General features: G+C 37.6%; 1 long non-coding RNA gene across 1 annotated transcript in view; it reads left to right on the forward strand.

Annotated features, from left to right (window-relative positions):
• Positions 1-24,691, forward strand: part of LOC114901266 — a 73,321-nt gene that overhangs the window by 44,163 nt on the left and 4,467 nt on the right. Inside the window, exon 2 of the long non-coding RNA XR_003795093.1 lies at positions 14,064-14,205. This is a non-coding gene — a long non-coding RNA (uncharacterized LOC114901266). The remainder of the gene's footprint in view (positions 1-14,063; positions 14,206-24,691) is intronic.

Raw genomic sequence — 24,691 nt, forward strand, 5'->3', positions numbered from 1 at the left:
CGACGTCATGTCCCCTGCATTGGCAGGCGGATTCTTAACCACTGTGCCACCAGGGAAGCCCTCTTGTACTTTTTTTCTTACCCTTTAGTCCCTACCAGAGTATGTTGACTATTGGAGAATGAAACATTAACTTAAATAAATGATTTTTTTTTTCACTGAAAGTTTCTCTTAATGAATGCTTGGACCTAGAGAAAAATAAATGAAACAGAAACTACTTAAGCAATGATGGAAGTAGTAGGGAAGCTAATCCAGTGTTTCCCAAACTTGCTGCATACTACAATCACCATGTGGTCTTTTAACTGTTTCAAAGCTAAGGCCACACCCCAGACAATTAAATGATAAATGTAGCAGGTGGATGGGGAGTGAAACTCAGTACTTTTTCAAGTTTCCCAGTAATTGCACTGAGCAAAAAGATTTGGGAACCACTGAGCTATTTTATCATATATAATGGGCGTCACTTGCAAACTTGGCTTCACTCTGTTTAAAATAAATCCTTCTCAGATTATATATTTTCATTTAATAATTTCGTCCAAATATATACCTAACAATGATTGAGTAGAGATTATATAATACACTGTATATCTTATGAATGAGTGTCATGGGGCTGGGTTGTGAGACTAAAATTTCTCCCACCATATTTTAGACAACAAAAGGCACACAAGTGGAGTATTTGGAAAAACACGATAAGCTTAAACAATAAGATTCACTAAAAAAAAAATCATAATAGGATATTTAATGTTTGCAATTGACAATACTGTTATACTTCAGCATTACATTTTTCAACTATTAGTTTTGATTACTAGTGCCTTTAGAAGCAGCTTATTGTGAATATTCAGAAAAAGCAAAATTAGTAAATAAGGAATTAAGCTTTTTTCTTTTTTCCAGTGCTTTAGTTAACAAAAGTATATGCAGACTTAATAATACTAATATTAATAAAAAGCTATAACCACAGCAACACCTGCCATATATTGAGCATCTATTTCAGGTTCTTTTCAGAGATTATCTCCATTCTTGAAATTGACTGGTATTCCCGTCTTGTATTGAAAAGGAAATGGGCGTTCAGGGAGACTGACCAATTTACATAACTGACAAGTGCAAAGCTGGGACAAATTGAAAGCATATGTTATTTGGCTTACTTCATTCTGTGTCTCTAGTCACAATAGCTACATTCTGACTTCCTCCAAATTTACAGTATTTTTTCCCAATATGTCTGCCATTTATCAGTAGACTAAGAAGATAGAGTTCAAAGAGGACTTACTTCCTGGGCCTGCATGTGGTCATGTTAAAATCAGGAAGGTGTGTGTGTGTGTTTGTGTGCTTCCGTAGGTGGGCAAATCTTGAGTCCGGTTTTGCATATATATGGGTGAGATAAAAACAAAAATTGCATATGCTGGTGGGGATTAAAACTGTTGAGCTTTTGGAAATTGGCTCATTCCTGTGTTTGCTGCAACCAGTCTGGTGCTGTGTGTCACACTTCCCTGCCATATGCAGGCACATTGGCTCTTTTCCTAGGGAAATTGTTTATTTTAAAACACACTCAGGAGACACTATTGGCTAAACAGTGGTTATCCCTGTTTTTTTCCCATAGGGAACTTAATATTTTGTCATTGTTGTACAATTCTAATGGCTTCTTGTGTTCAAGCGACAAAAACCCAACTCACACTAGCTCAAGCCAAAATAGCAGCAGCAAAAAGTAAACTCAACAACCAGTACAGGTTTCTTGGAAGGATTCTGAGGTAGCTCAGACACTAAAGGAACTCCTGTAAGAACGACACTGCTTTGGGGATCTTAGGGATAGATAAGCAGGCTGTATCTACTCTAGGCTTTCTACTTTTCTTTGTATTTCCATGTGTGTTTACCTCATTCTCTTCTATGCCTTCAAGTACAGAAGCCTGTGTGTGTGTGTGTGTGTGTGTGTGTGTGTGTGTGTGTGTGTTGAGGGGGTTGGCAAGGGGCGCGAGGGTGAGTATATATAGCTCTGTGCCTGTGTCGTCTCAGTTTCGGGATTTGAAAGAGGAAAGAGTTCTCAACATCCTTATTCCCAATCCAAAGGTAAAAATATCCCAGGGAATGTCTCTGCTTGTCCTGGCTGGGTCCCCTGCTCTCTCCTGAATGTGTCACTGTGGCCAGGCCTGGGTTACACGTCCAATTCCCAGAGTTCTAGGATTGGCACCCTCGCCTAAACTCCAGAGATGGAGCAGAGAGAGAGCTGAGCCTGAATGAGAGGGGAGGAGTTTGTACTAGACCAGGAAGAAGAAAGAGTGCCTGATGGACTAAAACAATAGGTGGCCGTTACACAGGCATTCTTTAATTCCTTGATACCAATTTACTTTCCACATTACTTGGTAGATAAGTAACAGATTTAGATTAAGGGTAGGTGCCTTACCTACTAGTTAAAGCTGATTGAGGACATAGTTATGTTATTGAAAACAGTAAAACTGCAAGTAATTAGGGTGTCTAGCTGTCATTTTGGTTTTGAATGATAGATAAAAATAAGTATTTTGAATTAGAATAAGTATTTTGAATTAGAATTGAGGTTAAGTCAAAGCCACTCACTGTTATTGAAATTACTTCTCTGAGCCTCATACGTCTCATTAAGTGGGAGAATATAGTACCTATGAGGTAGTGTTTTACATGGATTCAATGAGATCATTTATAAAAGCTTTTAGTCAAGAATTTGCCATACAGTAAATACTCAATGCATGTTAATAGTAAAACAGACCTAACCCAGTCTAATGATAACAAGAAGAACTCAAGTTAGTCATAAGTTAGAGATCAGAGTGAAATTATGTATTAACATGTTCACATCAGGCCTCATTTTATAATATATGTGTGTACATATATTTTATACAGTATGTGTGTGTATATACTTGTATGTATATTCAGTATACCACTTTCAAAGATGAACAGATTATCTTGAATCGGTATGGACAAGGCATGTAGAATTTCAGCAAATGCTATTAACGTCAGCTCTGTTTTGATGTTTCCCGTATCACTAGCTAGAATTTGAACCTTTATAGTTTTTATATTTTAATCTTTCCTTTTAAAATCCTATTCTAATTTAAAATTCTATTCTGTACATATTTATGGAATCCTGAACCTATGTCCCTAAGTAGTCCTTTATGAAGAATATTCTGTAACAATCACTTGCGTTATTTTAAAAAGTATGAAAACCCAAATATTATAAAGCTTTTAACAATATATTTGTATTTTCCTCAGCCCCTTGCATAATTCAAAGCACTTATGTGTAAATGCATGAAATTTATGGAAATAATAATCATATGATATTTATAACAAAAATAGATGGCATGTCCAGTGAAAAGGGAGTATTTGAAAAATTAGTTTCACGTTCGGAATCCATTTAACTTGGTGTATGGGAGAGAAGAATTAGTGCCTTTGTTAAAACGCTTCTACTAAAAAAAAAAACTAAATTTGAAAATAGAATGACACTTTATTTTGCAAGACACAAATTGTTTTTATTTTTAAGAAAAAAAATATAATTGTTGACCACCAGATGGCTCCCAGATTTTTAAAAATTCAGCAGAAAGAGTGGAAATTCTATTCAAAGTATATAAACATAGATTTAAAAGGAGTACAGTTAAAGACAACGATATAACCTGTGAACACCTTAAGCATACAAACATAATTGAAGTTCCATAACTTTTGGAAATTTCTCTCTCCCTTTAAAAAAAAAAAAGTATGACGTATATATGAACAGCATGATACAATGTACTTTTCAGGTTTTTACTCCACTCTTTGAAAATAACCATGTTGTTAGTATTTCAAGATGGAAGAATAAATAGTATGTAGGAAAAAAAATCACTCAAAATGTCAATGATAGAATGGCTTTAGTATTTTCGTATTATGTTTTAAATTACACACATGGCATGTCTCACAATTAATATAAGGACAAATCCGTATGCTTTTGTGTTTACAGATTTTGTCCTGGGACTAACTATGTATTATTGACGGGGCATCTTTAATGACCCCCTCCTCTTGCTATAAGTATCATTCCACAGGACATTTAACACTAATTACAAACCAAGTTCTCCATGAAAGCAAACTGATTTTGACCTGTGTCAAAAATGGAGCCAATTTGTGATGAGGGATGCATTACGCATCACAGCTCGACTGAGGACGTTGCTCTTCCCACAGACAATGTTTTATACCAGTTTTAATATGTAAGCTATTAAGATAAAAGACCGTGTGCTTGTTGCTCTGACAGCTTTTTTAAAGGCTAAGCTGTCCAATTTGTCTTTCATTAAAAGCTTTGTGAAGTTTTGTGATTTGTAGTCACTGAGCCGTTGAGCTTTCAGAGCATACAATTCTATTTTGAGAAAAATTTTTTTGTCAATAAAAAAGGCATATGCTTCAATGAGTCATCCTAACAGAGCAAACTCACAAGAAGGAGTTGACCTGCCCTTCTGCCCAGCTCCTGAATTTCCCCTACCTTTTCTTGTTAGCACAAAGCTTGCCCTTGTGCCTCACACCATGGAGAAACCAAAAATGGGGAGACAAGGTCTCCTTAGCCCATATGGTTTTATTTGTGTTCCGCTGGCACAGTTATAGTCATACAGTAACCAACATAAATTTTTAGTTTTATTATCACCTCTAAAAAGAGACAGAAATGTGAAAATTGAAGCCAGAAGGTTTGTATCACAGGATTAATTAGGCAGGGCCAACTGGAGTCTCACTCCTCCTGGCAGCAAGTGCCTCAAGAAGGTGCCTGCCTTCAATTATGGAGCCACAAAGCAATTAAAAACCCTGTTTCTTTTTCCTGAGGTGTTACTTGTTACTTGATAAATCGCTTTTTTAAAATTCTCTGGGGAGCTGAACTGGCTTGAGGTGCAATCTACCGGGGTAGATATTCATGAAAAATTGATTTAGCTCTAGCCTAAGTGCAATAGGTTTAAAATAAACGTGAAAGGAATGAACAGTGTGTTTCTTGGCTGACATTTTATTGGCCATTTTTTTTAATGCACAAAAGACTAGATAATTAACAATTGAGACATTATGGATCTCCAACAGCAGATATGAATCGAATTGGTCAGCCATCCCAGGCATTTTCTCCTAAGTCACGCTACACATTTGATTAACCTTTTTCACAGGGCGATTTGTACAATTCTATGGACAAAAATGTGGTGTGCACAAGTGAGAATTAAGTGCATGCCTCCCAGAGCCCACATCCCCTTTCTAATAGAGAATCAGCTCTGTATGAAATTATATCTTTCTACCTGATTTATGTCCTAGTCCAGTGGGATTGGAAACCTGGATCTGTTGTTCTGTTTCCCCAAAAGGAACTTTTCTTGCTTTTCACTGTTAGTTGCAGAATTAGAATAATAATGTAATTCTCAAAAATAGCTATAAATATTCAGAAGTAAGCTTCAGTTGTCTTCTGTATAGCTAGTTTTGTGGACTGGGATTTTACCACTAGTACGTAAATCACCTAGCTAACCCTTTCCTCTGAAATATAAATAATTTAAAATATGCAATAAGTACAGAGTATGACTGGTACAGAGAACAGTGCTCTATCAAGACATATGGGCTTAAGCTTTATCAGTGATCTCATACTTCCTGTTGAAGAGAGAAGCAAAATATTTTTTAAATCAATAGGCTAAAAACCATGATTGTAAATACAGGAATGAGACTCTACTTTCACTTATAAAGCATATTATGTATGATTTAATAAAACAACAAAGACAGACTTTATGTTATTTTCTATGGTTTGTGTTTCTGAATTAAAAATGTTTATTTAAGAAAGTTAATGATAAAATATTTTATGATAAAATATTTTATCTCCTCCTTTTTCACTTGTTTCCTTTCTTCCTCTTAAGTTTGAATATAGTGTAAAGTTTAGGCAAATGTTTAAAAAGGCTTATTTAATGTCAAGACAGTAAAAATATTTAAGTGATTATAATCAGAAAAGAATTTCTGTCTTTTAGTGAAGATAAGCTGACAAAATATGACCTTAGAAATCTAAATTCTAGTCACTAGAAATTAATTCTGACAAATTCTATTGGGCTTTCATTATGGCTTATCTACCGGTTGATCTATCTGTCTATTTCTTCAGAAAAGCATGATAATTTTTTTCATTACCAGCCAGATTTGACACAATATATTTTTCCTCCTTTATGTTGTGATTTAATGGGCCTAAGTGTGTATTAGAAGAAAATGCCAGAAGCACAATATCTTAGGAAATTTGAGAAGGTGCCAGAAAATATTTGCTATTTCCTTGTACATTTATTTTAGACCTGGCTTAAAACTTGCAGCAATAGGTACCTGAATAGACATGTGGTCTCCTTCGCTACTGGTCTTAGTAGAAATAACTACTTTGTCTTTTAAGTGAAGCAGTCTGAAGAATGCAGTCTGTGACATGGTAATTATTTCTATTGGAACACTGGCCATGGGTATGCCTTTGGGAACAAGGCTAATTGTGGGTCTAAGATCTTGTTACGATCTTTTGTCCTCTCCTTTGGCTCTCTACTATGTTTATTGCTTTTCTTAAAGTTTCCCAATGTGGTAGACTGGATCCCCAGATGGGCCCATGATTCCCATCTTCTGGTATCCAAGTGTTTGTATCACCCTGCCCTTGAGTGTAGGTGGGACCTGTTAATATAAGGGACTTCACTCCTTGATTAGATTACGTGTTGTGGCAAAAGTGAAGTGATTTTGTAGATGCAATTAGGGATCCTAATCAGTTGATTTAGTTTCATCAAAAGGGAGGTGAGGGCTTCCCTGGTGGCGCAGTGGTTGAGAGTCCGCCTGCTCATGCAGGGGACACGGGTTCGTGCCCCGGTCCGGGAGGATCCCACATGCCGCGGAGCGGCTGGGCCCGTGAGCCATGGCCGCTGAGCCTTCGCGTCCGGAGCCTGTGCTCCGCAAGGGGAGAGGCCAAAACAGTGAGAGGCCTGCGTACTGCAAAAAAAAAAAAAAAAGGAAGGTGATTCTGGATGGGCCTGATCTAATCAGGTGAATGCTTTAAAGCAGGGACTAGAGGTCAGAGACTTGAAGCAGCACAGATTCTCCCTCTCCTACTCGCCCTGAAGAAGCAAGCCACTGTGAGTCCGATAGCTACAAGGAAACGACTATGTCAACTACCACTTCAGCTTGAAAGAGGCTCTTGAGCTTCAGATACGACCCCAGCCCTAGTCCAGTCTCATTTTCAGCCTTATGAGACCCTGAACAGCAAACCCAGCTAAGCTGTTCCTTGACCCCTGACCCATGGAAACTAGGATAAAATAAAGTTTGTTACACAGCAATGGATAGCTAATATATCCAACACAACTATTCATGTCCTAGACACCTATTTCCTAAATTTTACTCAGGACATTAATGCCAAAGTATGTTAATTGGTGTTACAGACCACACCGGGTAACTGAAGAAAACATTTATAACTTACTAGAAACAGTTAACTAGGTTTCTCAAAGGTTTTACTCTTCTAATATGTACTTCTCAAAAGCTTCTTTAAATCAAAGAAGAATTAACATAACTAGTATATTCCAAACCTCTAAGTAACCCTGTTTTTCCATGTGGCCACTTAAGAATATAGTATTCTAAGGATTCCCCTTAGGAAGGGAACTTCTGGGTCATTTCATCATCCTAGTTTAAAAATCATTACCCTTCTGTCTCTAATTTAGAAATCTGTTACTAGCAATGACTGAATAAATTGATTCAAGTTACAACTTTAATGGTTGTTAGGAGAACAATGTGTTAAACATTTTGGAGTGTTTTTACTTTAATATAACATTGAAAGAATAGGGCTTTGACCAGAAGAAATGTACCTCTTTTAATGAAGATTTTAATATATTTCAAAACAATGACTTCATCCACTGTAGAGTTGTTAAAATTCAAAAATATAAAGATAATTGAAATTTTGTAATCTGGTTACACTCTTGCTAAAGCTCAATATAGACTAACCCTTAGCCTATCATTTGGATTCCTAAGGTAGGTGTCTGCATATGATAAAACGTATAGGTCACAGACTTTGTTCCCAAAATTTTAATCATGGCATTGGTTCTAAATAAAATGTTTGGAAAGGAAAAGAAGATGTTGCCCGGGAAGATTTTTCTTCTCTTCAGCACAGGGCCATTTTTCAAGCTTGTCTGCCTCTTACCTAATAAAGTTTCCAGAGAGCCAATTTGCTTCCTTTACCTCCTTAAATTTGCTTGTTCCCACTGGGCCTTTTGAGATGATTGCCACAGAATCGATGTGAAGAATTCCTGTATCCTTCATTTTTGCTGCTTCTGAAAGCTAGCATATAAGTCTGAATGGTGGGGAAAATAAAATTAATGGAAATGGGTACCGACTCATAATGTTTAACTGAATTAACTTAATTAGTATGCCTTTTACTTTAAACTTGTTAATTTTCTTCATAATTTTAAACAACCATTGTAATATTAGACTCATTTATAGAAATCTAAGGTCACTTTGCTTCTAAGTACCTTAGTACCTTATATGGCATTTGCATGAGAAAAATGCTTGGAACCTTCTAGAAAGTTTATTGGAAACTCAGAATACTAGAGAGCTTATTTATATTTCAAAGCATTGCTGAACTTCAAATTGACCTAATAGATAAAGTTGTACAAAGATTCCAGTCTGTTGGATACTCTTTCTCCTTAAATTCTTAATGACCTGGTATTGTTTTCCTATATGTAGCAATAGTAATTTCCTTCTACATTCCCTGAAAACTGTAATGGATTGGAACCTATATTTCTTCCTACAGGCCTATGTTATGATTTTATTGTCACAGACCGCAGGGGGCTTCATAAATAAAGAAGATGAAATTGGACTTTATGATAACTCTAATTCAGGATTTCTCAAATCTGGCAGCATTGATGTTTTGATAATTCTTTGTTATGGGAGACTGGCCTGTGTCTTGGAGGATATTTAGCAGCATCCCTGGGTCTCTACCCAGTAGATGCCAGTAGCACCCCTCCCCCTAGTTGTGACAAGCAAAAATGTGCTCAGACATTGCCAGCTGTCCCATGGGAGGCAAAATCCCTGCCAGTTGAGAATTATGTTGCTCTAATTATATACCTTCTACAATTGGGAAGTTGGCTGGCTTCATTTTTCTAAAAAAAATTTTTATTGGAGTATAGTTGATTTACAATGTTGTGTTAGTTTCAGGTGTACAGCAAAGTGAATCAGTTATATATATATATATATATATATATATATACATGCATCCACTCTTTTTTAGATTCTTTTCCCATATAGGTCATTACAGAGTATTGGGTAGAGTTCCCTGTGGTATACGGTAGGTCCTTCCTTATTAGTTATGTATTTTATATATAGTAGTACATGTTGTCAATACCAGTCTCCCAATTTATCCCTCTCCCCCTTTGTCCCCTGGTAACCAAAGGTTTGTTTTCTACATCTGTGACTCTATTTCTGTTTTGTGATTAAGTTCATTTGTACCATTTTTTAAGATTCCACATATAAGCGATATCTTATGGTATTTGTCTTTCTCTGTCTGACTTACTTCACTCCGTATGACAATCTTTAGGTCCATCCATGTTGCTGCAAATGGCATTATTTTGTTCTTTCTATGACTGAGTAATATTCCATTGTATATATGTACCACATCTTCTTTATCTACTCCTCGGTCATTGGACATTTAGGTTGCTTCCATGTCTTGGCTATTGTAAATGGTGCTGCAGTGAACGTTGGGGTGCATGTATCTTTCCGAATTATGGTTTTCTCTGGATATATGCCCAGGAGTGGGATTGCTGGATCATATGGTAGTTCTGTATTTAGTTTTTTAAGGAACCTCCATGCTGTTCTCCATAATGGTTGTACCAGTTTACATTCCCACCAACAGTGTAGGAGGGTTCCCTTTTCTCCACACCTTCTCCAGCATTTATTGTTTGTAGATTTTTTGATGATGGCCACTCTGCCTGGTGTGAGGTGATACCTGATTGTAGTTTTGATTTGCATTTCTCTAACAATTAGTGATGTTGAACATCTTTTCATGTGGTTGGCTAAATTTTAATTTGAAGGTGGTTAATATTTTAACATTTTCACTCATTATTGGTGATATGGTGCTAAGTAAACCAGATGGCATTTTTGGTACTGCAGCTGTGTTTTTTTTTTTAAACCTGTTGTGTTTGATCCATGTTAACAATTAGGACACAAAACTAAAATCTTTTAGCACTTAGTGAAAAGTGTTCAAGTATTGCATTATGGCACATAATTTTTTGATGCATGCAGTATTATAATTTTGAAAGCACCTACGATTATTGTCAAAATATTGAGGATGCTTAGCAAGGGTGGTAGTTGGCAGGAGTTGAGCCAGCACAGAGGCATATTTTGGAGACTCATTGAGCTTATGGAAACTTCCTAATTTGGGGGGCTAGAAATCAGAAAGGACATTTGGTTGTTTGAAAGAATTACTTTGTCCATGTTCCCTTTGCTTGCTTTTCTTCAACTGCAGCAGGTGGAATTGAGCAAGTGTTGCTTATGCATTATGAAAGATTCTGCTCTGGTTTGTGCTTTTGCCTCATAAGATTATCTTAGAAACAGATAATCTTATATGGTCTTGTTAACTTGTCTTAGAATTTTATCCCATGCTTCATGGTTTCCTGAAAATGGAAAATTCCATGTTCTGGAATAGGGAAGAGAACAGGATGAAAATTCCCTGTTTGGCTAATTTCCTGTAAGGCTTATTTAAGGAGAAAATGGGTTGGCAAAGAAAATTCTGACCAAGGGAAGAAGAGTAAATGAGGCCGTCAGAATAGGGGAGGGATGTAGAAAACAAAAAAGTGGGTCCGTGGCCTGACTCACGCAACTTCCCAAGTTAAAGCACACTGATTTCCTCAGACTACAAGGAATCTCAAGGAGCAAGGGAGGGTAAATGTTTTTCAGTGAGGATTTCTCCAGGAAGACTGCCTTCATCCTGAAGAACAACTTTCTGGTCTTTAGTATAACGTTATCTTTTACTTCATACCCTCAAACTACTTACCCCAAGATCCCTCCCCACTAGTAGGGTATCTGGATCAAGATTGCTTCTTGAATCAAGCCACATGCTATTCTCAGGAAATTCCATTCTTGTGTTGATCCCAAGTCTCTAGTCTAGAATCTTCCCTTTCTGGTATCCTCTTTCAGTGCCATTTTTCTTTGCTATTCTTTAGTCTTACCTGAATACAGCAACTCATTTTATCAGATGGGTTTTCACATCTTTGAAACACCTAGAGAAGGAACCAGGGTATAAGCCATTCTACTCCCGGGAGACTCTTCTGCATGTATGTAAGTTCACAGATATGCATTTGGGAAGAGCATCATCTAACTTTACCCACAATCTTATGTACCCACGATCTTCCTCAGAAGCCCATCAAGCAAAAAATTTTGTATATTCTCTTTCATGCCAGTAAGTAGACATTTTTCACAGTTTTGAATATTACTCCAGTAAGTCTTCCCCCCAAAAGGAATGGTCTACTCAAAAGATAAATTTCACTGTTCATCTTAGAAGAATAAATTTGCCTAAAGTTAAAAAAGATAGTCTTTTGAGCTATAAGATCTTAAGCTTAAATCTTCACTGTAGATTTCATTACATAATTTTTAACAGGTCATTTTGATATGTCAGTTAATAATTTCCTTTGGGTCCGTGATACTAGCTAGTTATTACAAAGTCTGCTTTGTAGTAAATGTTCTTTTGAGGTTACTGTATGTTTGGACAAGGGACATAGATAGTGCCTAAATGGATGTTCTGTGGTTTGAGGATCCTTTCTGGAAAGAGTAAAATATTATTCACCTATAATTTTCTCTTACCATGACGTTTATACTCTTTTTCTTCTTATCAGCATTTAAAGATAATTTAAATCTTTCCATGTATTGTCTCTCTACTCATTTACTGTTCATTCTTCACCTAGCTCTACCTCTAATAATCTGTCTTCTTCCCTGTCAGTTTGCAAATCTATTTTTGCTAAGGCTACCTTTGACTTCCTTGTCATTAAATGTAACAAGCAATTATCAGCTGTATCTTATTTGATCTCTCATTAGCACTGACCTCTTCCACTGGCTTACAGGTCACCGACAGTCTCCTCTGTTCCCTTCTACCTTTATGAACATGTTGCACAGACTTTGTTGCTGTCTTCTGTTCCTCTGTCCAGCAGTTTTGCAGTTCTCAGGATTCTATTCTAAGCCTCTTTTCTTTCATGTCACATACTTGCCTATTAAGTCTCATCCACTCTTAAGGCTTCATTACCTCTCACACAGCAGAGACCCCTATTTCAATTGCCTATTGTTGTATAACAAACCACTCCAAGATTTAGTGGCTTAAGACAACAACAACTTTATTATTTCTTGCTAGTCTTGGTGTTGACTGGGCTAAGCTGCATGGCCTTCTCACTTAGTACAATAATGTCAGCTTTGGCTGCGTCGTATATGGGCTCAATTGTGCTGGAGAGCCAAGATGGTTCACATGCCTGGCATTTGATGCTGGATAGTGGCTAGAAGTTGTTCTGAGACTGTCAGTTGAACATCAACAGGCTTCCCATACATGTGGCTTGGTCTCTGCACAGCCTGGTGGCTGAGTTCCAGGAAGAAGTGTTCCAAGAGTGAGAAATCCTAGAGGGAGGAAATAGATGCTGTAAGTTCTCTTTAAAAAGTATATCTGCAGATAACCAACAGGTACCTACTGTATAACACAGGGAACTCTGCTCAATATTATGTAACAACCTAAATGGGAAAAGAATTTGAAAAAGAATAGAGATATGTATATGTATAACTGAATCACTTTGCTGTAACCTGAAACTGTCTCAACATTGTTAATAAACTATGTGCCAATATAAACTGAAAAGTTAAAAAAAAAAAGTATATCTGTGATTGGCATACTGTCACTTCCATTACATTCTATTAAGCTGTCACAGGGCCAACCCAGATTCAAGTGGGAAGGAAATAAACTCCATGTGTTGATGGGAAGAATAATAAAAAGTGTTTGGCCATCTTTAGTCCAGCTACACATTATTATACATAAATTCATCAGACATGGAAAATACCCTAGCCACTCCCCAGGATCCCCAAAATCTCATCCCATTACGGCATTAGGCTCAAAGTCCAGCATCTTTTTATCTAAATCAAGTCCCGGTATAGATGAGGCTGTTCAGGCTCCTCTAGATATGAAGAGCTATAAACTGGGAGACAAGTTACCTGACTCCCACAAACTCAGTATGCAAAGCTGAGACAAGGACCTTAGAATAGACATTCCATTCAAAAAGCAGGGAGGCAAAGAGCAGTCAGTGGTCCATAGAAATCTTAAAATTTAGCTGAGCACATGCCAGTTCCTTGATTAGGGCTCCTTCTGGCTTTCTTGGATTGATTCTCCATGCCTCTTGCCTTTACCTTCTGGGCTCGCATCTCCCCAAGATGGGTCATCCCTGTCCCTAAGAGCTATCCCGTGTATAGCTGACTAGCTTTCTCAGGCTGTGTCCTACTTGCAGGAAGTTGGGGTCTCAAAGGCCTGTTTTAATTTTGAATGATCACTGTTCCTTCTAGTACAAGCTGGTATAATCCCTTAGGAACTTTGTGGACTTCCTGAATATAAAAAGAGTCCATTCTGTAAGACAAAAGAGATGGAAATTTCTTTGAAAAAGGCCCCTCTCTACCTTGGGCTGAGAGTTAGAAGCCTGGTTGTCTAGAAGAAAGTTTCAGTGAGGTACCTAAATCTTTGTCAGTTCTTAACAAAGGTTTTTATACCCACACACTTGAGATCTTAATTCTAAGATTGCATTTTGTTTTTTTTTTGTTTGTTTGTTTTTTTGTGGTACGTGGGCCTCTCACTGTTGTGGCCTCTCCCGTGGCAGAGCACAGGCTCCGGACGCGCAGGCCCAGCGGCCATGGCCCACGGGCCCAGCCGCTCCGCGGCATGCGGGATCTTCCCAGACCGGGGCACGAACCCGTGTCCCCTGCATCGGCAGGCGGACTCTCAACCACTGCGCCACCAGGGAAGCCCTAAGATTGCATTTTTACTGGCAGTGCCTTGGAGTGTCTTTTGGAACAGACTAATTTAGAAGATAATTTTTATAATACTTACTAATTATTTACTTTTTTTTTTTTTTTTTTTGCAGACATGGAAAGTGTTTGACACAGGCAACCAATCTTAATCTGCAATGACCTAGAGACAACAGATCTCTTGTCTATAAAAGAAAAAATACGAATTGCAGGAATAGAACAGTCTACTTCCATAGGTCGATTTCTCAAAGAATACAGGTAAGCATTTTATTTAGAGGATTCACGCTAAAGGTACCCTCCCCCAGTCCATCGGCCTTTAGTAGCAAATCAGTAGGTGAAGTTTAAAGTATCTTATAATTGCCTGAAGTATGAAGCAGCATTTTAAAAATGTCCTCACATCTGCTCTTTTGGAAAGATATAATCAGATGAAGCGATCTGTTTCTCCAATTGCTAGATCAATTATTAATTTAAACTAGAGCTATATTTTTATGACAACTACCATAGACTCATTTGTAAACAAGATAATATTATCTATAACTTGATCAAAATTCAGTATGCAAAGTGTTGACAAAATAAGCTTAAGAAATATGACATTACTAATCACATTTCATAGCATTAGATTCTAAATGTTTTTAATCAGCTTATAACATCAGAATAAAAGCAGATTAAATGGAAATTAGAATATATTTAATGTAAAGAACTTTTGAAGTTATAAATAAGATGAACCTACAAGAAAGAAAGGAAAGGGGGAAAAATAAGTATATTGATAGCTACTGTGATACTTGATGTTAGAGAATATAAATTGCCTTCTAGAGTAAATATATTTTCATTTATGTTAAGACAAGCTCTATGAGAAATATTATATAACTGACTCAACATCTAATATTCTTTTTAATGCAACAGTTGATCTCAAACTTTTTTTATTCCTTAAAAACCTTGTAAGTTTTTAAACTTTAGTTTTGACCTTGGCTGGTGGTTTAGTGAGTAGCAGTGATGTGCTAGGTATGGCTCCTGTTGGACCCAACTGTGAGCATCTCTTTCCAACATGTTGTACAAAATGTAGGCCATGATGAGAGTGTTTACACCATGGAAGCAAGGAAATACTGCAAATAAGTGTTTCCTTTTTCCCCAGAGAGTTGATTGTAGTACATTTACCAGCATCATAACTGGTAAATATATATCAAAATATATATCTAGCTATTTTCTTGTGATGAGAACACTTAGGATTTATTCCCTTAACTTTTATTTTTTTTCTTTTTTAAAAGTATTATTTATTTATACATTTATTTATACATTTATTTATACATTTATTTATTTTTACGTTTGGCTGTGTTGGGTCTTCGTTGCTGTGCGCGGGCTTTCTCTAGTTACGGCGAGCGGGGGCTACTCTTCATTGCGGTGCGCGGGCTTCTCAGCAGTGGCTTGTCTTTGTCGTGGAGCATGGGCTCTAGGCATGCGGGCTTCAGTAGTCGTGGCATGCAGGGGCTCAGTAGTTGTGGCACACGGGCTTAGTTCCTCTGTGGCATGTGAGATCTTCCCGGACCAGGGCTTGAACCCGCGTCCCCTGCACTGGCAGGCGGATTCTTTTTTTTTTTTTTTTTTTTGCGCTACGGAGCCTCTCACTGTTGCAGCCTCTCCCGTTGCGGAGCACAGGCTCTGGACGCGCAGGCTCAGCGGCCATGGCTCATGAGCCTAGCCGCTCCGCGGCACGTGGGATCTTCCCAGACCGGGGCACGAACCTGTGTCCCCTGCGTCGGCAGGCGGACTCTCAACCACTGCGCCACCAGGGAAGCCCCTCTCTTAATTTTTAAATATAGCATACAGCATTGTCAACTATAGTCATCATGTTGTACATTATATCTTGAGTACTTATTTATCTTATAACTGGATGTTTGTGCCTTGTAACCACATTTATCTAATTTTCCCTAGCCGCAACTCCAACCTCTGGCAACCACAATTCTGATCTCTTTTTCTATGAAATTTGTTTTGGTTTTTTTTTTAGATTTCTTATTAGTGAGATCGTAACAGTATTTTTCTTTCTCTGTCTTATTTCACTTAGCATAATACCCTCAAGGACTCTCCACGTTGTCACAAGTGGCACTATTTCCATTTTTTGGCTGAACAATACTCCATTCAGTATATATACAGGCATACCTCATTTTATCGTGCTTTGCTTTTTTGTACTTTGCAGATACTGTGTTTTATACAACTTGAAGGTTTGTGGCAACCCTGCATCAAGTCCATAGGTGCCATTTTTCCAAAAGCATTTGCTCACTTTGTGTGTCTTGGTAATTTTTCCAATATCTTAAACTTTTTCAGTATTATTACATTTGTTACGGTGATCAGTGATCTCTGACTGTTGTAATTGTTTTCGGATACCACAAAGCGCACCCATATAAGACATAGAACTTAACTGATAAATATGTTGTGTGTTCTGACTAGCCATTCCCTCACCTCTCTCCATCTCCCTGGGCCTTCTTTATCATGTTCTTTGGTGTAATCACTGTAGGTTTTTCTCTTGTGGACACCATGAGTCTTACATTAAATATTATAAAATTATAACAATTTATTTTAAACTGATAACTTGGATAGAATTCCTAAACTTACACTTTTACTTCTCATCCCCCTCACATTTTTGGTTACTGATGTTGCAATGTAGATATTTTTATATTGGGTAACTAATAGCAGATTATTGTAGTATAGTTTTGTTTTCTTTTTCCTACATTTGTTTAACTTTTAAACTAGAGTTGTAAGTGGATTATGCATCACCATTATCATATTACAGAATCTAACTTTGGCTATATATTTACCATTACCACTAAGTTTTATGCTACTTTCTTAGAATCTTATGACATCAGTTAGTGTCCTTTTACTTCTACTCAGAGAAGTCCCTTTAGCATTTCTTGTAAGGCAGGTCTAGTTTGGGAAAGCTTTTGTTTGGGAAAGTCTTTATCTGTCCTTCCCTTCGGAAGGACAGCTTTGCTGGGTGTAGAATGCTTGATTGACAGTTTTTTCCTTCAGTATTTTGAATATATCATCCATTCTCTCCTAGCCTGAAAGGTCTCTGTGGAGAAATTTGCCCAGTCATATGGGGGTTCCCTTCTATGTAACTTCTCTCTTGTGGCTTGTGGGTTTCAGAATTCTTTGTCTTTGACTTTTGACACATTGATTACAGTGTGTCTGGTGTGATCCTATTCAGGTTCAACTCTTTGGGGTCCTTTGGGCCTCATTGATTTGGATGTCCACTTCTTTCCCAAGAAGCTTTAGGACGTTTTCCTTTAGCCAGTGTTATTTAAATATATTTTCTGTACATTTCTTTCTCTACTCTTTCTGAAATTCCCATACATATTGTGGATATTGTTTCTTTTCGATTTTTTTTTTTTTTTGATCGTGTCCCATCAGTTCCATGGACTTTATTCACTCCTTTTCATTCTTTTTCCTTTTTGCTACTCTGACTGGATAATTTCAAATGTGCTCTCTTTTAGGTCATTGATTCTTTCTTCTGCATGGTCTAGTCTGCTTTTGAAGCTCTCTGTTGAATTCTTTAGTCACTGTACTTTTCAGCTCTAGGACATCTTTTTTTGTGTGTGTATGTGGTTTGTATGTATGTGTGGTTTTTTTGTTTTGTTTTTTGGGTTTTTTTTGGATGGTTTCTATTTCTTTGTTGACCTTCTCTCTCTCTTTTTTAAAAATTCATTGTTTTCCTAATTTTGTTTGTGTTCTTGTAGTTCACTAAACTTCTTTAAGAAGATTATTATGAATTCTTTGTCTGACAGTTCATAGACCTCCATTTCTTTAGGGTCAGTTATTGGAGCCTTATTACTTTCCATTTGGTCATGTACCTTATTTTGCATGATCCTTTATTCCTTATGTTTTTATCTGCATATTCAAGTAAGTGGTCTCCTCTTCCAGACTTTATGGGTTTGCTTTGGCAGAGACAGTTCTTTTTTTTTTTTTTTTTTTTGTAGCTACTAGTTTATTTTACCATTTAATACCATAAAATATACCCAAACCTATTATAAAAGGTTAAAATTTATTAAAATTTACACACAAACACAGACCACACTCGTCACCATCTTCAGCTGAGAGAAATGTAATCAAATGTTAAGATGCAGTATTAAATCATAACTGCCTAGAATTAACTGTAGTATGTACTGTACTGCTGTAATAATTTCATAGCCATCTCCTCCTGCTAGTGTGGCAAACTCAAGTGTTGCAAGTATCCGCTTAAAGCACCATGTGACACTAGTCATCTCTGTCTGAGGAGTTCATCTCTCGAGTAAATTGCATATAGTAGCAAAGAGTGTTCTCTCACAGTTCCTGCATACTTTTCATTGCATTTAGTGCAATACCACAAACCTTAAATAACAACATGGAACCCATACAAAATGCCACTAGCGGTGCTGGAGGTGCTCCCAAGAAGGAGAGAAAAGTCATGACATTACACATATAAGAAGAATTTGAATTGCTTGATACAGAGACAGTTCTTTACCAGTCAGCTCAGTTTAAGTAACTAGGCATATCTGTTGGTAATGTCATTTAGAAAATGGAGCTTGCTACCAGGGTATATTTAGCGGCAAGGCTGCTACCTGAACTCTGATGTTGGGGAGGCTGCCACTGGCTGATAACAGTTGGGTAGGACTGCTTATCCAGTTCCCTGCCCAAGCAAGGCTGTACGATAAGCTCCATGGTTGCCTGGGTTCTCTCGTCAGGCTTTCTAGACAGTTGGGACTCGGTACTATACTCAGTGGTAAATGGGGCTATGAATTAGCTTCAGTGCCTGGCAAGGCAGAGGGAAGGAGCCTGGGGCCTGCACGGTTTGTTGTCTGGAGACCCACCTCAGGTAAGAGTGTGCACTGACTTCCCTGACCAGGTGAGGTCACCAGTTTCGCTCTGCAGATGTAGAAAACCACAGGCTGTACTCTCTGTTCAAGCGCCAGTGTAAGCACGGCTGTTGAATGTACTGTGTAGCTCCCTGTGTGTTTTGCTTAGGTTCCCTGGTTGGACGGGTTAAAGACTGTCTTCAGCAATGAGGGAGGCTGTGAATTAGTTACACTGCTGTGGTGCAGCGGGAGAACCATCTCCAAGACCAGTAAAGCTCTTTGTTTGTGGTCTTGACTCAACCTGACCCATGCCCCAAGTTCCCTGGCCGAATAGGGCCACTGGCTTTACTCTGCAGATTATCTGCTCTGCTTGCTGGACTCTCTGTTCAAGCACTGGTGGGCTATGCAGTTTTCTACGTATTTCGGCCAATCTTTATAGTAGGGCATGGCTGGGAGCTTCACTCAGCAGTGGGTGGGGCTGTGACTCAGCTTTCCTGCCTGGGCAGGATGGGCCAGCTCCAAGCACCTCCCAGGGAGAGGAGCTATTTTAGGCAGTGAGTAGGGCTATGCATTAACTTCCCTGCCTGGGCATAGCAGGGTACCCTTCACACTCAGAACTGGCTTTTCTCTGGGGGTAATCAACTTTGCCTGTTGGACTCTGTGCTCAAGTGTTGTTGGGCTACATAGCTTCCAGGTGTTCTTGCAGCCCTTCTAGTCAGGGCTGGGGTTACACTCAGTAGTGTGCTAGCCTATAGTTTCCTGGTCACAGTGTGCCACTGCCTTACTTCTGCAGATGAGAAAAGTTGCTGGTTAGGATTACTGCTTGGGCTCTGCAGGTAGGAACTCAGTCTGCCAAGAAATGAGTGCTTGTTGCAGACTCCTCTTCTCTTCTTCATCACTGTCAGATTCCTAGTGGTTGAGTCCTGCAAATACCCCTGCAGTCCTCATGGGGCAAGACAAGAGTGCTGGCTCCTGAGAAGGTGGGGGAGCTGGACATCACCCCTGGGCTTTTTTTTGGAGGAATCATAGACTCAGAAGAGACCCCTCTATGTGGTACTGTACCAGCCTGGGGGAGGGCACTGCTCAGCCTCACTCCCGTGTTCTAGAATTCCCTCAGTCGTGTTTTGTTCATGAATACTTTTTAGTTGTTCTTGTGAGGGGGAGTGAGGTGAGGAATGACGTATGTTGCCATCATGGTGACCAAAAATCAGATTATAAGATTTTTTATCATTTATACTATCAATGTGGTGTGTCACATTTATTGATTTGTATATGTTGAACCATCCTTGCATTCCAAGAATAAATCCTACTTGGTTATGGTGTATAATCCTTTTAGTGTTTTGTTGAGTTTGGTTTGCTGATAGTTCCGATTTTTTATATGTGTATTCATCAGGGATATTGGTCTGTAGTTTTATTGTAGTGTCCTTATATGACTTTGATAGCAGGGTAATGGTGGCCTTGTAAAATGAACTTAGGAGGGTTCCCTCTTCAATTTTTTGGAAGGTTTTGAGAAGTATTGGTATAAGTCTTTAAACTTTTTTGTAGAGTTCACCAGTGGAACCGTCTGGTCCTTGGGTTTTCTGTGTCGGGTGGTTTTGATTACTGATTCAGTCTCCTTAGCTGTTACCGGCCTGTTTAGATTTTCTTCCAGATTCAGATTTGGTAGGTTGAATGTCTCTAGGAATTTATCTATTTCTTCTATGTTATCCAATTTATTGGCATATAATTGTTATGGTAGTCTCTTATGATCGTTTGTATTTCTACAGCATCAGTTGTAGTTTTGACTTTCACTTTTGACTTTATATATTTGAGTCTTTTCTTCTTGGTTAGTCTTGCTAGAGTATTGTAAATTTTGTTCATCTGTTTGAAAAACTAGCTGTAAGTTTTTTTCCTATTGTTTTTCTCATTTATTTTTTTTTCCACTCTGATCTTTGTTATTTCCTTTCCTCTCCTCATTTTGGGCTTAGTTTGATATTTTTCTGATTCCCAAGTTCTAGTTTTAGGTTGCTTCTTTGCTTAATATTTTCTTAATACTTTCATTTATCACTATAAACTTCCCTCCAGGAACTGATTTGGCAGCACTGCGTAAGTTTTGGTGTGCTGTGCTTTCATTTTCATTAGTTTTGAGATTTTTTATTTTTGATCTCTCTTTTGATTTCTTCTTTGACCCATTGGTTGTTTAGGAGCGTATTGTTTAATTTCTACATATTTGCAGATTTTTCCAGCTTTCCTCTTGTTGTTCGTATCTAGTTTCATACCACGTGGTTAGAAAAAATCCTTGGTATGATTTCATTGTTCTTAAATTTGATAAGACCTGTTTTTTGTCCTATCGTATGGTCTGTCCTGGAGAATGTTCTGTGTGTAATTCACAAGACTGTGTATTCGCCTTCTTTTGGATGGAATGTTCTATAAAAGTATGTTAGGTCCATTTAGTCTAATGCCTGGCACATGTCCAATGTTTCCTTGTTGATTTTCTGTCTGGATGATTTATCCATTGCTGAAAATGGGGTATTGAAGTCCTTTTTAATTATTGGTGTCTATTTCTCCCTTCAATTCTGTTTGCATTTACTTAATATATTTATGTACTCCAGTGTTGATCCATATATTTTTATGATAGTTATATCCTCTTGATAATTGACTCTTTTATCATTTTCTGTTCACCTATTTGTGGGTTATTATCTATTCTGTCCAATAAGAATAGCTACCCCCCTGTTTCTTTCTGTTTTCACTTGCATGAAATATCTTTTTCCATCACTTCTCTCTGAGTGTCCTTAAAGCTGAAGTGAGCCTCTTGTAGACAGCAGATAAGTGGGTCTTGTTTTTTTAAATCCATCTAAACATTCGGTGCCTTTTGAATTCATCTATTTACATTTAGTGTTATTATTGCTATGTAAGGACTTAATAATGATTGTTTTCTGTTTATTTTGTATTTCAATTGTTTTTCTCTCTGTTTCTGCCTGCATTTGTAAATTGGTGCTTTTCCCTGCTGGCATGGTCTCTTCTCCCTTTCTTTATTTTTTGTGCATTTACTCTAGGTTTTTGCTTCACAGTTACCGTGAGGCTTACATAAGATACCTCATAGGTAAAACAGTTCATTTTAAGCTGACAGCAACTTTGATCATCTACAAAATGTTCACCATTTTACTTCCCACCTTTTGTATTTTTGATATCATTATTTACCTCTTTTCGTAGTGTATACTTGTTAAAAAATAATAGTATCTATAATTGTTTTTAGTACTCTTTTTCATTGACTTTTATGCTATAGTTAAGTGGTTAACCTATCATCATATTACAGAATTAGTTTCCTAAGTCTGACTACTATATATTTATTATTTTCTTTTCCATTATGGTTTATCCCAGGATTTTGGATATAGTTCCCTGTGCTGTACAGCAGGACCTTGTTGTTTATCCATTCTAAATGTAATAGTTTGCATCTACCAACCCCAAACTCCCAGTTCATCCCTCTCCCTCCCCCCCTCCCCCTTGGCAACCACAAGTCTGATCTCTACGTCTGTGAGTCAGTTTCTGTCTCATAGATAGGCTCATTTGTGTCATATTTTAGATTCCACATATAAGTGATATCATATGGTGTTTGTCTTTCTCTTTCTGACTGACTTCACTTAGTATGATAATCTCTAGTGGCATCCACGTTACTGCAAATGGCATATTTCGTTCTTTTTCTATGGCCGAGTGATATTTCACTGTATATATGTACCACATCTTTTTAAAAATTAATGTATTTAAAAAAAATGTTTATTGGAGTATAGTTAATTTACAGTGTTGTGTTAGTTTCAGGTATACAGTAAAGTGAATCTGTTATACATATACATATATTCACTCTTTTTTAGATTATTTTCCCGTATAGGTCATTACAGAGTACTGGGTAGAGTTCCCTGTGTGATGCAGTGTATCCTTATTAGTTATCTGTTTTATGTATAGTAGTGTGTATATGTCAATCCCGATCTCTCAATTTGTCCCGGCCCCCTTCTCCCCACTGGTAACCATAGGTTTGTTTTCTACATCTGTGATTTCTGTTTGGTAAATAAGTTCATTTGTATGCACCGCACCTTCTTTATCCATTCACCTGTTGATGGACATTTAGGTTGTTTCCATGTTTTGGCTATTGTGAATAACGCTGCTATGAACATAGAGGTGCATGTAGCTTTTTGAATTATAGCTTTGTCTGGCTCTATGTCTAGGAGTGGGATTGCTGGATCATATTTTTAGTAACTCTATTTTTAATTTTTGTAAAACTAGTTCGTACTTTTAGTTTTCTGCCATACTGTTCTCCATAATGGTTGTACCGATTTTACATTCCCACCAACAGTGTAGGAGGGTTCCCTTTTCTCCACAACCTCTCCAGCATTTATTGTTTGTAGACTTTTTGATGATGGCCATTCTGACCAGAGTGAGGTGGTACCTCATTGCAGTTTTGATTTGCATTTCTCTAAGAATTAATGATCTTCAGCATCTTTTCATGTGCCTACTGGCCATATGTATGTCTTCTTTGGAGAAATGTCTGTCAAGGTCTTTTGCTCATTTTTCGACTGGGTTGTTTACTTTTGTTATTGTTGTTGAGTTGTGTGAGGTGTTTGTACGTGTTGGAGATCAAGCCCTTGTTGGTCGCATCATTTGCAGATATTTTCCCCCATTCCATAGGTTGTCTTTTCTTCCTTCCTTCCTTCCTTCCTTCCTGTCCTGTCCTGTCCTGTGCAAAAGCTTGTAAGTTTGATTAGGTCCCATTTGTTTATTTTTGTTTTTATTTCCATTGCCTTGTCAGTCTTACCTAAAAAAACATTGGTATGATTTATGTCAGAGAATGTTTTGCCTGTGCTCTCTTCTAGGAGTTTTATGGTGTTATGTTGAATGTTTAAGTCTTTAAGTCATTTTGAGTTTATTTTTGTAAGCAATTAACTTATGCTCAAAGAGTTTTGGGGGTGATTTCTTCTCACTGAGATCAAGGAAGGCTTCACTGAAGCCCTGGAATGTAGAAGTGGGCCTTTCGAGAAGGAGGGGATATGGGGATATATGTATACATATAGCTGATTGACTTTGTTACACAGCAGAAAGTAACACAACGTTGTAAAGTAATTATACTCCACTGAAGATGTTTAAAAAAAAAAGCCTATTTAAAAACTTTAAAAATAATAATGAAAGATAATAATAGGGGAAACTGTGCAGGAGGAGAGGAGCTAAATGAGAGCGCTCTATAATTTCTGCTCAGTCTTTCTGTAGACCTAAAACTGCTCTAAAAAATAAAGCCTGGTATTTTTGAAAGTTACCAAAAAAAAAAAAGAAAAGAAAAAAAGAAGTGCGCCTTGAGGGAGATGACATTCCAGGCTGAAGAAACAGTGTTAGGGTAGGCATAATGTTATCAAAAAGCATGAAAAGTCCAAGTAGCAATGAGTAGTCCTCTGTGGCTGAAGAGTTGAGTGATGGATGACAGAAAATACAAGTTGGAGCCAGGTTATTGAGACTTGAATGAGTAATTAAAATGTTAAAGTTTTATGCATCAAGCAGTGGGGAGTCATTGAAGATTTTTCAAGAGAGGAGTAGAAAGGTCTGACTTAAAGTTTAGGAAGGCAACACATATGTATGTAGAGGGCAGGTTGGAAAGTCAAAGAAAATATGGGAGAAATGCTAGTTGGACATTTTAGTAGAATGATTTATCTTGTTTTGAATTGCTTCCTTCACAGAGAAATAGTTTTGTTAATTCAATATCTTATAACCAACATCCGAAATGTTAGATGAGAGCAACTTTCCTTAATCACTAGTCACCATATACCCTTGATATACTCAGGTCTTGTTATTGACTGGATTGTGTCCCCCTGAAAATTCATATGTTGAACCCCAAACCCCCATGTGTCCTTTTTTTTTTTTGCGGTACATGGGCCTCTCACTGTTGTGGCCTCTCCCGTTGC

This window comes from Monodon monoceros, unplaced genomic scaffold (assembly GCF_005190385.1).
Source record: "Monodon monoceros isolate NGI ecotype Baffin Bay Population unplaced genomic scaffold, NGI_Narwhal_1 Super_Scaffold_2, whole genome shotgun sequence".
NCBI lineage: Eukaryota > Metazoa > Chordata > Mammalia > Artiodactyla > Monodontidae > Monodon > Monodon monoceros.